This window comes from Amblyomma maculatum, chromosome 10, assembly GCF_055883805.1.
Source record: "Amblyomma maculatum isolate TAMU_Amacu chromosome 10, ASM5588380v1, whole genome shotgun sequence".
Classification (NCBI taxonomy): domain Eukaryota; kingdom Metazoa; phylum Arthropoda; class Arachnida; order Ixodida; family Ixodidae; genus Amblyomma; species Amblyomma maculatum.
In genome coordinates this window covers 24,869,176-24,885,993 of record NC_139353.1, presented here as the reverse complement: position 1 = coordinate 24,885,993, position 16,818 = coordinate 24,869,176, and the positions used below count along the sequence as shown (strand labels likewise).

The 16,818-nt window shown below is 48.3% G+C and overlaps 1 protein-coding gene across 1 annotated transcript in view; it reads right to left on the bottom strand.

Moving 5' to 3' along the window:
* Positions 1-16,818, bottom strand: part of barr (non-SMC condensin I complex subunit H) — a 166,717-nt gene that overhangs the window by 116,237 nt on the left and 33,662 nt on the right. The gene's annotated exons all lie outside the window — the stretch shown is intronic.

The following is a 16,818-nucleotide window of genomic DNA, read 5'->3' as shown; positions in this document are numbered from 1 at the left end:
CGAAGCCTCTCTCTCTCTCTCTCGCTCTCTCTTTGTGAACTTGAAGTGGAGAAAGAGAAATTGGCGACGCGCGCGTCGCGCGGCTCGGCATTGAGGAGGCAGAGCGGCCGCGTATCTGCAGCAGAAGCTGCTCTCTCTCTCTCTCTCTGTCCGTCTCGCCGCGAGCATGAAGGGAAAGAGAAGGTGGCTACGCCCGCATTACGCGACTTAACAGTGAGGGGGCGGAGCGGCCGCACAGATTCAACCAGTGAGAGAGTGGAGCGTGTAACAGTTGCGAACGTCCCGGCCTTCACTGGGCAATGTTGTACAAGCGTGTGTTACTCTGGACTGAGCAGTCGTGTTTCGCTCGTGCGTCCTCAACTTTAAAGCCCTCAACTTCGGCATCTCTCCCCTCGCATCAGTCACTTCTCAGCATTCACGGCCAGCAGACGTGCACGCGCTGTGCTCCCCGGGCCTCGGCTCCGAGCCGCTCGCCCCGTCATGAAGCAGCTTGTGCTTACCTCCTCGCCTTAATTGGCGCTCACCTTCAAGCGGATTTCCCTGCTCTTGGGTTACTTTTCTTTGTCTTGGAGACCTTCTTTCACTGCTCGGAATGTGTTGATGCCGAAACTCTGGAGCATCTGTTCTGCGCATGTCCTACATTCTCCTCAAATCTCTTTCTCTCCCCCTTTGATCCCACCCCCCGACCTTTCAGACGCAGAGCAGTGCATTCCAAATAGGGATGAATCATCATCATCATCATCAGCCTGACTATACCCACTGCAGGGCGAAGGCCTCTCCCATATTTCTCCACTTAACCCGGTTCTGTGCTAGCTGCATCCACTTGACCCCTGCGAACTTCTTAACCTCATCCGCCCACCTAACTTTCTGCCGCCCCCTGCTACGCTTTCCTTCCCTTGGAATAAAATTTGTTACCCTAAGCGACCATCGGTTGTCCTCCCTACGCACTGCATGCCCTGCCCATACCCATTTCTTCCTGATTTCCACTAACGTCATTAACTCCAGTTATTTCTCTGATTCACTCTGCACGCTTCCTATTTCTTACCGTGACCCCTACTATTTTTCGTTCCATAGCCCTCTGCATTGCCCTCAACTTAAGTAGAACTCTCTTGGTTAGCCTCCACGTTTCAGCCCCATAGGTGGATGAATACATCGTGCCTATTTTCGCTCATTTGTAATAATAACCACTGATGATAGTGTAAGGAAAGCTGAGGACGAGGACGCGGCCGCGACGCGCGTTTGCTTCGCGTCGCAAGCGATGAAAACGGTCCGTTTTCGCAAGAAGGTCCTTGTTGCGTTGCGGCGCAGGCGTTGCGTTGCGGCGTTGACGTGCTCGACGTGCTGAAGTACAACGGTTACGAAGACAGCAGGAACGCGACTCTGCTGATTCTGATATTGCAGCTAAACGGCGCAAGGACCTAAAAGCACAAAGAATGAGGAGACGTGCCGAGTGTGCTCATAGAAAACAAAGTATCACAAAGTGTAAAATATATATAGCAGGGATAAGCATTTGATTAATTATGCAAATCAGCTGTAATTTATTTTTCGCCTCAGCTCTGCTGATGAAAGCATGCCGGGATAACACTGTGCTATGGCAGCTAGGCTGATCCACAAGATCAATGACAATTTTGTTGCTCGGGACATGGCTGCTGGATAAATACTTTCGCACAAGAAGCAAACCATCTATTGATATTGCCATGTACTCGCTGACTTAAAACCAGATATGAAGGCAAGGAGCTTTTATGACAGGGTAATCAGCCCAGAGGCAGCAGCAGGAGCGGCACAGACGTGGAGGCGCGAGCAGCATTTCGTCATCCTTTATGATGATAATAATGATGATGACAGTGTTGGCTAGTCCCTTTGTAGGGGTTAGACACAAGGTGGGTGTCCCAGACGGGAAAGAACGATGAAAAGAAACTCGCATAACAATATAGGAAGCTCACAAAGAGAGCGAAGAAAGCAATCCACTCGTTTACGCCCTCATGCGTGCACGCACACCCATACACACCGCTAAGACAGACACAGTGAAAACTGGCAAACTGCGCTCCACCCCTCAGAGAGTCTTCTCTTCGTTGTTCCTCGTTCAATTCTGCGCTACATGGCAATGCCAAGAAGCAATATCTTTTTTTGGATTTCCTCGTCTGTATTTTTCTATTCTTGATAGATCGATTCTGTTCAAAAGATTTTTTTCCTGAAACGTACGTTCACCAACTGTTCTAAACGTCCGCGCTTTTAACTTCATTCGAAACAAGATTTGAATTTATTGTCTGCGCATGCGCATAATTGTTGAGGGACTTCATGTCATAGAGTTTTGTTTTCCAAAAGTATAGTAGTGTACTTGCAGCCCCATTAAAGCTAACAAAGACCCCGAGGGTAAGCATGAAGCTTCTCTGCGTCTTCCGCGGGTTTTGAGCTTCGGTGTTGTCCTGAATGCCCTACATTAATCAGCGCATATCCTATGGCATGTAGGAAGTTCTGAAAAATAAACCTGAAAGCGTCATGTCACTCAATTCCAGTAAAGAAGTCCGCTAGTCCGCACCCCTGATTTCTTTTTTTTTTTTCCAGAGCGTTGGAAATAAAAGTATAATTCAAGTCCTTGCCGTCGTCAAGCCCCTTGGCTTGACGACTACCCCATTGTCAGATCTCCAAAAGATTATAAATGTAAGCTTTTGCCATTTTGCGAAAAGTAATAACAAACCTATAAGCAGCGCTTGTGGAAAGAGTAGTGGCATGCGCACACTTACGTGGAAGTTGCGGCAATAAAGGTCATGCAGACATGCGAAAAGTAGGATCAAGTGGTAATTGAGTTTCTCGTACACCGTCACTGGCAAGGACATCCTGTTTCTTATATAGTACATTTCTCACAAAGCTTGGAGCCTGCGATCAGAACCCGCGCACAACACAGTATGAGCAAAACCGAAGTTACGCTTTGGCTGCTTCAACCCAACCTTTAATAGGTAATCCCATTTTTCTTTATATACGTTAAGTCTGTATTCTGGAGCGATGCTTTTGCTTTTCCTATTGTCTTTCGTTGTTCTTTTTCCCATCTCGCCAGGTGTCACTTTTCTTTGGGCATTTATTCCGTTGTTACAACAGCAGGCTTGTACAGACCGCTGCCATGAGAGGAAGCGGAAGGTATACCTAGTTTCCCTCACATCGCTTGCTCTCGGACGCAGCTGCGCAAACAACCATGCGACAAATGTAAGTACGAACATTGTGCCCACAAAAAGGACAGCCGCAAAAAGGACAGCCGCAGCCAGATTCCGCTTCGTTCATTCCGCGACACACCGCCACTGCCACTCTCGACGGACACGAGTGCCCACGCCTGTGTTCTCAGTCATCCGTGGTGAGCGCTGGGGTTCTGTTGTTTGCATTTTCCGCGTCGATCCCGCCACTTTGTCATGGCGTTTTCTGTCGCGTTTCGTTGGCGTTTATACCTTTTGCTGCGGCTTGGTGCGGCTAATTGATGCATTGCACAAAAATCGACCCGCCATAACGCTATTCTTTTACACTTTCCCCGAGTGCTTTCCTTATTTATTTCTCCTATTGTTTCTAGAGAATTTCAACAGTTGGATTTCCATTTCATTGTTTGCTTCTAGGCGCGTCAAATATTTTTTAAAAGCTTGTAATACTATTCCCAAAGATTTATTTAAGATTTTAGATTTAATGCGCCAGACAACGACCACCCCCTTTGCTTTGCGAATTGTAGGGTATGTCGCTGGACAGCTTTAGAAAACTATTTCTAAGGTTCGCTGTTTGTTAAGTTCCCAAACCAATGAGCCTGCCTTTTTTTTTTTTTTTAGGCAGATTTTATGCGCCAACCTTCAGATGTTATATAATGTTCACTTTTGATAAAGCTTTTAGTGCACATTTTTCTCCTTTCGGTGCCTAAAATTGAATTTTGTCTGCCTATTTTTGGCGCCTAAAACGTGCATTTTTAGTGCCTAAAAATCCGGCTTCTGATCATAACTGACAAAAAAAAGAAGCATCTAATATGATTTCTTCCCTCTGTATAAAACGATGTGCAAAGCAGGCCACTACTGTCGACCGCCTTGTCTCTCTCCGCCTCCCTCTTTATTTTCCTCTCCGAGATCCTCATCTGATGGAGCCAGACTTAAAGCGCTGCTCTCTTCCAAACGTCCTCACCGTCCTCTGTTAGACGTCAATGGCCGAACGCAAAAGTTTTAGGTGTCAACATCAGGATTCGCGTCGCTCAGGCGGCTCCCACGCGTCTCTGTTGTGGCTCGCCCAGGCGTTGGCATCGCCGCGGTGGAAGCGGCACATCGCACCTAGTCAAAGCATTCGTTTCGCAGCGCGCGGAGTTGTCTTTTATTCCTCGCCCCAAAAAATGGAGCGGCAGCGCCTTCAGTAGGCGCCGCGTAAAGGCATGAGCCGAAAAACAAAAACAAAAAAGAACAAAAGAATGCACAGAGGGTCACTGAGACCCATGAGGAATATTTGCGATGGCGTTGCTTTTTTTACAGAATCCTACACGATTATATTATCGCCTATGCAAAATATTATATATGTATATGAAACAGGCTTCAACGTTCGTCTCAGAATTGTTTATTTCGTGTTGCTTTTAGGTTACTATAGACTATAGGGCCATTTGTTTAACCTACACCAGCTGCACCAGTGCAGCAAAAATCCATCGTAAGTATAGGAGCTTTGCTACGATGGTGTAGCTGGTGTAGGTTAAACAAATGGCCCTTATATAGGATGTCCTGTAGCCGCCGATATTTGTTTCATGTGAACGTTTAAAGCGGAATGGTATCATCATAGTCTTGTGCTCAGAAAAGTGGGCACACCGATATGCCATCTCTCAGAGGCATATATGCTAGTGATTTTCTGAGGCGGCACGGTTTTAAACGAGTGGTGCTGGGTTTCATCTCATCCTTCCATATGAAAGAAGATGCGCGAGTTGGCGGCTCCTAACTCGACCATGTGCCTAGCAGCCCAATATATTTGCCCAATATTGTTACTGTGTATGCAATGTCCAGACCAACACAGAGCCAGTGCATTGCCGACATACCACCAATATTAAGTCGATTGTTTGCGCCACCTGGGTCATGACGTGACCATGTGATCTCGTGACGTCACACAAACCGCTGACCAATCACACATCCGGCGACTTCATGAGCGAAATTAGCACCGGTGCGCCATTGCCCCTGACCTATATCAGTGACGGGCCATGCCACCTGCCAACTACCACCTGACAGAAGGTTTGTCCTAATTTTTGGAGGCTGCGAGGCTACAGACCATCGACGCCGATGCCGCCGGACAGTTTTTGCCGAGATGGGGTTGCTTACGCAATATAAAAATAAAAAAGTAGCTATAGTTTAGCTTGTGGTTAAACCTGGAGTTACGCGAGAGCTATCTGCATGGCTACCCTTAGGTTTGGCTTGAAAGTAAAGACATGGCTTTTGCACGTTGTAGTTTAATCTCTAGTTTCAGCTTTATTTATGCCATAGGGGGCACTTTTGACCACTAAAGTGTGATGAGGCGACAGCCTCTATCGAGCGGTGGTCTGAAGCCCTCCACTACGGCACCTCTTTCTCTCTGTTTTTACTCCCACCTTCGCGATGACGCGATAGCGTAAGCTACCAGCCAACATATGAAACCCCGCTTTAAACGAGCGGTGTGAACGTGCCTGCGTGCTCTAGGGATAACATGAATACAAGGGTCTTGCCAGGCTGATTGTGATATCACCCTCCCATATGAAAGGAGAGGCTCGAGTTGACAGCTCCTGCCAAACGTAATGTCAGGAAGCCCTACGTCCAGTTAGTAATCGGCCGTGTCAGCCGCCAGATGATGATGATGATGATGACCTGAGCCAAAATGGCACATACCCACGGCGGGGCATTGACCAGGGTGCATTGTAGACTGTAAATATTTATGTTCAAGGAGTGGAGTATTCAGATAAATATGGATCTTTAACTAGAATTTGGAAAAAATAAAAAGGAAAAGAAAAGGTAATGAAATCGTACGTAGCATAGGAATCTACCTGTTGAAATTATGTAATCATGAAAAAAATTGCAAACTGGTTTTAAGGCATATCCCTTGACGCTTGCTCCGAAGGAGAGGAGAACTGGAATGGTTAGTGGAAGGCCTAATCTCGAAAGGGGAGTTGCTAAGTAAATTTTGTGGAGAAATGCCAACCTCCGGCAGAAGAGAAAAAAATGATCTACGGATTCAATTTCTTTGCAATACTCACAGAGGCTAGTAGCGGATAGCCCCGAACGACATAAATACAGATTTAGTTTCGGTAATCTGCAGCACAAGAGAGTCATAGACACTTCACATAGCTTTAAAACACACATGCGGCCACGCCAAGGCCATCTGAGGTACCGCCTCCCACGTCGTGTTGTTCTTTTTCTTCGCTCCTTGGACAGGCACGGCGAAATGGCAAGAATGTGCCAATGTAGCTCTCGTGAGGGTCTCTAGATGTCTATTAAGAGGAGAATGGCGAATGCCTACACTTCCTCTCATATTATCATGTTTCTCATCGTTTGGCTCTTATCTGCGTTCGTTGCAGTGCTATACATAAATGTAATTGGTTTACAGGAAAGTAAAAGCGCAGTATCTGTCACACTTTCTCCGACAAATGTGAGCTTGGGCGGTACGCCATCGCTCCTGTCGCGTGGCGTTCCTTGGCGCGCGTTCAAGTGTGGGATTGCAGATGACAGGAACGCCAGACAGGAACTAATCTCGCGGAATCTCGCGCACAATCCTCGCGCACGGGATTTCGTTCTATGAGCCTAGAAAGGCTTTCGCCTTAATAATAACACCAAAACGCCCGTTTGCTTCGTAAACAATCTACAAACCATGCTGCGGGTCGGGTTAGCAGACGGTGACAATGAATAGAAAGGGCGATAGAAGGGTATAAAAGTGGGAGCGAGAGAGTAGTGAAAGATGAGTGACAAGGGTATAAGAAAGAGAAAAATCTGATTGAGGCCCATCGTGATACCGAACGCTACGTGCGCGCTATTACGTATATATGTCAATGCTACTATATACCTATATATTGTAAACAATTGCAGTGGCCGCTCGCGCGCAGGCATTTGTGGACAGTGCTCGGTGGTGGTAAAAATATTTTAATGAAAATGATTAGGAGGTTGTAGCGGCGGTTGGAGTCCTCAGTCCGGAACCCCATTGGCGTAGGCTGCTGTCCGCGCTCTTCCGATGAGTTCTTTTTGAACCCTTGCGTCCGAGCTGGTCAGAGCTGCCTCCCACCCCTCCTGCGTTGGCTGGTTATTAATAGTGACAGTCTGATTTCGCTGGCATGCCCACACCATATGGTATAGGTCCGCCTTCTCCCCGCAGAATTTGCATTGTGAGTCAAATGACTCTGGATCTATTGCGTGTAGTCTGCGTGGATTGTTAAAAGTGTTGGTCTGTAGCTTGCGGAGGTGTATCTCCTCCCCTTTGTCTAGTGTCTTTGCCGGTGGAGGGTAGACCCGGCGAGATAATCTTAAGTGCTGAAGTATTTCGGTGTAAGTTAGCAATGGGATAGGAGGTTCCACGAGATCCGTATTGGGTGCCCGGGGGAGAAATGCTCGGGCTGAGGCGTGTGCGCTCTCGTTCCCTGGGATGCCCTGGTGACCTGGTACCCATACTAAGTGTTTATCCATGGGTTGGTAGCCACGGGTGTAACTATCTTGCAGGATTTTAGCTGCTAGCGGTGCAATCCTGCCCCTGAGGTAATTGCGATATGCTGTCTGTGAATCTGTAAGAATGTATTCTGAGGTAGTGTGTGTCGCAGCTAGGGCAATTGCCACTTCCTCCGCGGCCAGTGTGTCATGGCTGTGTAATATTAGTCCATCCACTGTTTTATCTTGGTGTACTACCGCAACGGCCGCCATTCCCTGTTCAGGACCCGCAGCATCGACATAGAACACGCCCTCGCGCCCGCCGTAGTGCCTTTTTATAGCTTCCGCTCGTGCTTGTCTTCTTGGCTGGTGAAAGTCGGGGTGCATATTCCTCGGTAATGGAGTTCCCTTGAATTGTCCTCTCCATGAGGCTGGGATGTCGCTTTTAGGGTCTAGCTGTTCGGGGCAATTGATGTTCAAATCGTTCAAGACTTGTCGGCCAGTCAGAGTCGTGGAGAGTCGTACCACCTGCGCCGTGAGGTGTGCCTCAATCAGCTCGTCTACCGTGTTGTGGACGCCCAGTCGTAAAAGCCGGTCCGTCGATGTCGTAAGAGGGAGGCCCAGGGCCTTCTTGTAGGCTGTTCTGATTATGACGTCGAGGTTCTTGATGTCAAACTTCTTGAGACGAAGGTAGGGTGCCGCATAGACGATGCGGCTCACGACGAAGGCCTGCACCAGTCGGAGAGTATCTTCTTCGCGCATCCCTGATTTCCGCGTCGTTATTCTGGCGATCATCCTGCCGACTTGCTCGCTCACGAGGCGGAGTTTCTGGATGGCGAGGTGGTTGTTGCCCTTGTTATTGATGCATAGACCCAGTATCTTAACGGTCTGAACTTCCTTTATGGGTGAGTTGTCAACGTGGATGTCGATCGTGGCCTGATTTTTGTGCTGGCGGAAGACTAGGAGTTCACATTTTTCGGGAGAGCAGGTTAGTCCACACGCTCGTGCATAATTCTGAACTGTTGTTGCCGCTGTTTGTAGTTGTTCTTCCATCATTCCCATACTACCCCTAGTTGTCCAGATGGTTATATCGTCAGCGTACAGGGCGTGTCGTATGCCCTGTATCTGATTTAGAAGAGGTGGAAGATTGCGGAGTGCAATATTGAACAGAAGTGGGGATAATACTGCCCCTTGCGGAGTGCCTCTCGTGCCCATCTTCACTTGCTTTGTTTGTTTAGTGCCGATGCTGATGTTGACTGTTCTGTCTTTAAGGAAATCATAGATGTATGAGTAGACTCGCTGGCCACAGTTGGTGGTCTGGAGATTTTGGAGGATTGTGGAATGTTTGACATTGTCAAACGCTCCTTTGAGGTCGAGGGATAGAAGTGCTCGGTCACTGTTTCTGCGTGCTGGATCAATGACTTCGCGTTTGAGTTGCAGAAGCACATCATGGGTGGACAGATGTGCTCTGAATCCAAACATCGTGTGTGGCAGTAGCTCGTTGTTCTCTAGATAGTTGGAGAGACGTGCGTGGACTGCCTTTTCCATGAGTTTGCCTGCGCACGACGTGAGGGATATGGGGCGTAGGTTTTCAATGCTGATTTTCTTGCCGGGTTTGGGGATAAAGTGTACATTGGCTGTTTTCCATGCCTGTGGAATGGTGCCGATGCGCCAGCATTCGTTAACGTAATCCGTAAGTTGCTGCAGTGCCTCCGTGCCGAGGTTGGTTAGAAGTCCGACCGTAATTTTGTCTTGTCCCGGGGCTGTACCTCGGCGCATATCTGCTAGTGCTGCTATGATTTCTTCTAAAGTGAAGTCTTTATCTAGGTCTTCGTTCGGTTCCCCCCGGTATTCTGGATTTGAGGGTTCTGCGTCTCTCGAAGTGCAGATATAGCGACGCGTGAGTTCATCCATGAGTTCATCATCCGTGCCTTGAAAGTTGTGTAAGGCTCGATGCAAATTTCTACGTTGTTCACTCTTCGATTTCGGTGGATCAATTAGGCATCGGAGAAGGTTCCACGTAGTCTTGCTGTCTAGGCGACCTTTGAGGGATTCGCACCTTTTTAGCCAATTGGTGCGAGCGAGGTCCCATGCGTATTGGTCTGCTTGAGTAGTTAGCTTCGCTATTCGAATTCTGAGTTTTCGATTGTGCCTTTGTTTCTTCCACCGTTTTATGAGACTACGCCTAGCTTCCCAAAGGTGTAGAAGATGGTTGTCAACAGCTGGGTGGTCCTCCGTGGTGGCAAGGGTTTTTGTGAGGTTTTCTTTAAGGTCGAGAATAGATGCCGCCCACTCTTCGTAACTAGTTATTTGTTCCGATGTAACTAGTTTAGTATCCTTCCTGAATTTCTCCCAGTCTGTCATTCTGGCTTGCCCACGAGGTTTGCTGTGCTTGTTGCTTTCAAAGATGGTCTGCAGCATGTAGTGATCGCTGCCTAAGGTCTCTCCCGTATTGAGCCACTCATAGTTGCGGGCGTTGCGGACGAGCGTCAGGTCGGGGGAGGTATCCCGAGTTATGCTGGTACCGACTCGAGTCGGATGCTGCGGGTCAGTAAGTAAGGTGAGTGCCATGTCAGCGATGGCGGAAGCTAGTTTCCTGCCTTTAGTGTCTTCCTTTGGATATCCCCATAATGGGCTAGAAGCGTTAAAGTCGCCGACTATAGCTAGGGGAGCTGTGTGAGCTTCTCTTAGTGCTTTGATAAAGATAGCGTCAAAGGCTGCGCGGCGCTGTTTGGGGCGACTATATATATTGAGTATATAGGTGCCCTTGCTGTTACGGTGTTGTGGTAGCAACTTTATGAAGGTATATTCAATGTCGCTGTGTAGGTCAAGGTCTACAGTGGTTGCTGTGCATGATTTGTGGACCAAAATACATGTCGAGGGGTTTGTTTGATGTGTTGAGTATCCTCTGATCTTAGCCTCCATATTTACTTCTTGCAGGGCTATTATTTGCGGCGCATGAGAATAAGAGTCTATGTATTGTTGTAATGTTTCCCTCTTGCGCTTTAGTCCCCTGCAGTTCCATTGTAGGATGGTGAGTTTAGGTCTTGGTTGTGGCGCCATGTTGAGGATTAGAAATGTGTGTCGGATCCTGTGGTGTATCTTCAGGTTCTTTATCAAGTTCAGGGATGACTAGGCGACGATTTCCCATTTTGCCCTGTAGTTTTGTGCCCTTGTTGTGAGAAACATCCGAATATTCCTGAATTTTTCGGTCAATTCTAATCTCCTGCGCTTGCATCCTGATTAGAACTGGTTCAAGTTTTTCCATCATGGGCTTGATGACTGATTCTAACATGCTTTTGATTGTCGTCTCGATCATAATTTGTAATTTATTGGCCATGAGATCTTGGACTGTGTTTTCCAAGCGGGTAATGCGGTCCTGTGTTTCGGTGTTCTCAATAAATTGCGGCATGGGTGCCTGCGGTGCTGCTGCCTGCGGTTGTGGTACCTGCGGCATTGGCGCCTGCTGTGGCGTCTCTAGTGCAGTTTGCCTGTCGATAGTGCTAGTATTTAGCTCCTGTGGGTACGGAGGGTGTACCTCTTCCTTGTCCTCCTCCATCGGACATGCCTGTTGTGTCAATGGAGGTAATGTGTTCTTCGGGTTGGCTGCGACGCCTAATTGCTCTTTTAATTTCCTATTTTCTGACTTTAGTTTCTCGATCTCTGCTTTAAGTTGTTTGTAAGCCAACGCTTCGGGGGAGGAGGCAGCTACATCTGCCCAGCTCACCTTGCCGTCGTTGCGCTGGTCCTTGTAATGGGGTCCTGTTGTTTTCTCAGCTGGACGACTGCCGGTGGGGTGCGACGCCTTGTCGCTAGTGTCACGTCCTTTGCTTGATGACCGGGAGCCGCGTGGTCCTGAGTTGCTGCTGTTGGACTGGGCCCGTTGGGTCAGTCGGTCCCCGCTGTTAGATGTGCCTCTGCTGCTGGACCGGTCCCGAAACTTGGCCCTGGACTGGTGACTGTCTTGACCTGTCTTGGATTTGGCTGGTTGTGATGTTCGGTACTTGAACTTGCATTGATTCGACCCCATGGGATGTGGGCCTTCGCACACTGTGCACTTGGGTTGGCAGTCATGGGCTTCTTGAATGTCGTCCTGGCCACACTGCGGACATCGTGACTGCGCAGGGCAAGGGCAGACATCCGCCCGGTGTCCAAGTTTCCCGCACAGCAAACAGGCTGGTGTTGTTTTCTTGTAGAGGCGCACGGGAAGCGCCTCTCCGTAGTAAAAGACGTGAAAAGGGACCTTTCTTCCTTCGAAAGTGACGGCCGCTTTGTTGGAGGAACCTAGTTTTCTCACGCTCACCACTGGTGCGTCCGGGGAGCGAAGCGCTTCCGTGATGTCTTCGTTGGAAACCCTAGGGTCCACCTGTATTACTCCTTTACATGTGTCGTCAGAAGGCCGGAGGTAGGAGTACACTGCGTGTGCTGTGTCCCCTAGTTTAAGTTCTTGAATTGCGAGGATCTTTCTGATTATTTCGGCATCTCGTACGCCGACGACGATGATGTTTTGTTCCCAAATGGGCCAAACGCTGAGCGCTGCTGATGTGTTATTAATGCCTGCTGCCATGTGCAAGGAGCTTCCGAGAGTGTTGCTTCCCCTGAATTTGCTGAGATCCAGCGTTCCTCTAGGTTTGATTATGATGACTGCATCTTGCTTGTCGAGACGCGGCTGCGGAGGAGGCTTCCAACGCTTGACTTGCGTGCGTGGCGTCTCCTGCAGCGGCGTATCAGCTGCGGCGGTGAAGTGGCCATCTGGCGTTCGTCCTTTCTGCCGTGCCGAGCGGTTGTTACGGGCTGATGCGCGTTCCCACTCTTCTATCTTGCGTTGGATGTTGGCTTCTGTTACTTTGTCGAAAACTGGCGTTTTCGCCTGCGGAATGGTGACGATACGCATTCCATCCGGGTCGTACCCCGTCAAGGTTGTCATGATTTGCGGCAGAGTTTGCCCGCGGAGCCGCGGCGGGCAGCTGACTCGAGGCCTATCTGTTAGGCTTAGCTACTCGCTCGATCCGCTTGAACTTGAAATCCTCGTTGAAAATGGTCCCACCTGAGAAACGGTGGTCTCCTCGTTGTTCTGAAGTGCCCGGGAACAAGTCCTGCTGCTTTTGAAGCGCTTTGGAAATCCTTGTCCGGGAAAGGAGCATAAATTCGGCGGAGCCGATGTAACACACGGCCGTCCTTCCCGACTGCTCGCAGCGCCCTCGCGGTCCGACAGTGCTCGGACACTTGCGCGCGAGCGACGCGAACCCGTTGACCGTTTGTATTTTGTAAATAATGTACAAAGTTCCCTCTGCCCTTTTTTCATATGGCTCCCCTCAGTACTTGCCCTCGCTATCTCCTTTTCTTCCCCGCCGGCTGCCGCTCAAGTGCTTCAGACTTTTTAGACAGCAGTTGCCGTGGCCGGCAACACTCTTTTCCTTCCTTTTGATTATTTAATAATAAACCACTACCACCACCAGACGGAAGGTATGTGGCAATTGGACCCCAGCAGAGTATGTTACGCAGAATTCGCAGGCACACCAGTGCAATGCTTAGAATGGCACTCCCCTTCTCCAAGCTCTCATATTGACATCAGCAACTTGAATCCTTAAGGTCGTGGGAAATGTTTGTTCCCAGACTTTGGTTACTTGAAAGACAGTAATTAATGTGCTGAAGGCTTCTGTTGCGAACCCAAAAGAGCTATAGACGTTAACGGCGGATTTCAGACGCTTTCCTGCATTCCTTTCCGCTTTCCCGAGGTCCCGTCCACAGTCCTTGACTTTGGGACCTCCTTCTGTATTCGTGTTTTGTTAACCTTTTACGTACAATTAAACCTCAGAACTTCAGACTTCTTTTCGGTACTTTCCTTTTCCGAGTCTCGGTTGTCTTCACTTCGGCGAAGTTATAAGCCATATAATGTCATTCAGTGTTTTTCTCAGTAATTCAATAAACTGAAATTCGTGTTCGCGCAATACGGGAAAGCAAAGAAAATAATGCCGTTCTGCGCCACGTAGTCATGCATTCGCTTTTCGATGGAGGCGAAAAGCCAGGCGCCCGTGTGCTGTGCGATGTCAGTGCACGTTAAAGAACCCCAGCTGGTCGAAATTTCCGGAGTCCTCCACTACGGCGTCTCTCATAGCCTGAGTCACTTTGGGACGTTAAACCCCACAAAACAAAACAAACAAACATATCCTATAGTCACAAGTTACAACACGCAGTATTGAAATGTGCCTTAACCGACGTATTTTTTTTTTTTTAAGAGAAGGAGGAATAAATTTTATTAACTGAAAAATAAATGCGACTCCTAACAGTTCATGGCCCCCCGGCGTTCACCTCGAGCCTAGCCCCGGTGACCAATCATCGCTGCTTGATCGGGTCAGCGTAGGGCGCCTCGGCACCCTATAGGTCGGCACGAAGAGCGAAATTGATTGAAGATGGGGTCGATGGCCCGCAGACGCGGGCAGCTCAAATATAGGAGTGAAATCGGCAGCTGGCGCATATGGCACGCAGTGCAGTGAGTGCAGTGAGTTAAGTGCAGGTGCAATTCGCAATTACGAACGATATAGACAAGTTCGTTTGGCCCAGCCTCCAGACCGCACTCTTTTGGGGGTCGAAGGAATTGTAGATAGAGGCGCCTATACTCTCGCTGTGGCAACTGGTGACCACGTGGTAGTCGGGCAAGCTCTCATCGCTGTCAAGGTGGTTATTGTTAAAAGCTACGCCAGCGAGGATACCATGCTCCAACGCAGCTTCTTATTTCCAAGTGCATGAGAATGGCTCTAACTACTAGAATTGCTCACGGCACTACAGTGCAGGCAATGAGCATGAAAAAACGGTGATATACACACTCTTCACACTCTTCAGATTGAACGTTGCTGCGCAGACGGTATAATAAACGACATAGAGCTCAAAATATAGCCCACTGGGCGGCTTGGTAGCTGTCATACTTCTTTGTTTGCAGAAAAAATTACTTACAACGGTCGCTTTTACCCGAACGTACAAAGGACGCATCGTTCCGAAACCTGGTTTGTGATTGCAGCTGCGACAGCAGCTCTCCAAGCCGCCATTCCTCCCCTCCCCCAACTGTCACCTAGCTTCAAATGTTTTTTTTTTTTTTTTTCGGCCGCGGCTCAATAAACCCTGGTTAGGAGTGGACTGCAGCGTTATGATCCCTACACAGACATCCAAAGGAGATGGGGGGATTCCTTCGCTATAACCATTGTCCCGTTGTCTCTGTAGAAGGTGCTCAGAGTAAATGTCATATTGACTCAGACTTCGCGTCATGCGGCTGGGCGACCTCGTACGACGCGACACCGGCTTATCTTGAACGCGCGACATCACACGATAGGGGCGAGCAACTATGCACGGCATTCTGAAACAAACAATGCAACCTTTATCCTGTGCGTGTGCCTGCGTGCTTCCTTATTTGCATTTAACTGCAGTGTTACAGATCGTTTCGGCGTAGATTATGGCAGATACGTTAAGATAAAGCGCTCTTACAGCTTCGCGTGTTCCTATACTTTTACTGGAAAAAAAATAAATAAAAGGCTGCATCTCTTCCAACATTGCTCCAAAAGGACAGCTTCCTCTGAGTTCTACGAAATGACTCAGGTGCTGCGAGCATCTCACCGACTGGTTTGGTTTGGTTTGGTTTGGTTTGTGGGGTTTAACGTCCCAAAGCGAATTCGGGCTATGAGAGATGCCGTAGTGGAGGACTCCGGAAATTTTGACCACCTGGGGTTCTTTAACGTGCACTGACATCGCACAGCACAGGGGCGCCTTGCTTTTCGCCTCCATCGAAAAGCGGCCGCCGAGGCCGGGATTCGATCCCGCGTCGTTGGGAACAGTAGTTGAGCGCCGTAACCACTGCGCCACCCCGGCGGGGTCTTCTCACCGACTGACTGGATTGATTAGTTGTTTTGTGAACTAATAAATTGATTGAGTGAGTGAGTGAGTGAGTGAGTGAGTGAGTGAGTGAGTGAGTGAGTGAGTGAGTGAGTGAGTGAGTGAGTGAGTGAGTGAGTGAGTGAGTGAGTGAGTGAGTGAGTGAGTGAGTGAGTGAGTGAGTGAGTGAGTGAGTGAGTGAGTGAGTGATTTGATGGTTGTGTGATTATTAACTGATGATGTCTGGCTGAGAATTACGCAGCGATTAATTAATCTTATAATATATCGAACTTCCTATCTTTCGAATGTTCCATTTATTTATTTATTTAGCACGTAACATTTCTTCGTAAAAATGAATTCCATAGGTAAAATAATCCCGAGCTCCATAATGTATTCTGTTTATGTAGATGACCTCGAGATAGCATGCAATTCCTCCAGCGTGTCAACCTGCGAGAGACAAATGCAGATGACTGTAAACAAGCTGTCCACTTAGGCGGACAAAAATGCGATTCAAATTCTCCCCATATAAATACGTAGTCGTTCTGTTCTTACTGAAACGAGGCTTACAAGCTTATCCCACATCGTACCTGGACCAAACTGCATCACCCGTTAAACAAGAAAACAAATTTTAGCTGTCGCTTTTGATAACAAACTAACTTTTTTACATATAAGCAACCTAAAGGAAAAAAGTACCCCAGTCCCCATTTGTGTTGAATTCCTGTCAGGGAAATACTGGGGTTCTGACAGGGCTTGCCTGTTACACATCTATCGTTCTCTGGTCCGCTCCAAGTTCGACTATATGTGCACAGTATACTGTGAACCGCATACTATGCATCAAGACCACTCTAGATGAAACGGCTAGATACAATTCATAATCTTGGTTCACGGTTATCACCTGGTGCATGCAGAATAACCCTAATAGCCAGCGCCTTAGAAGATCGAAGAACTGTCCTAACTTGTACATACGTCCTCAAAAATCTGTTCTCAGCTAAAACATCTATGTTACCCTTTAGTCACGGAATGCCCATCCCGAATTCCCTTCAGCAACAAGCTCCAGGCAATGAAGCCGCTACTCTTGCATTTCGAAGAAAAATGCTAGGACCTGTACCTATTGAATTAAATGTCAAGTGTTCTACTCCAACCGTGGTGCAGCCTCTCTGCAGTGTTTGACCTCACACTGACACAAATTCGTAAAATGCCCACACCACATGAGCTCATATTCCAAGAATACCTGGCACTAATGCAAAAATATGGGAATTACGTTGCAGATAATACAGACGGTTCAAAAACTGTTAGAAGTCAAATACTACAGGACAAAGCTGAGAAAATACGACTGCCTCAGTGTGCATCAGTTTTGCTGTATGTT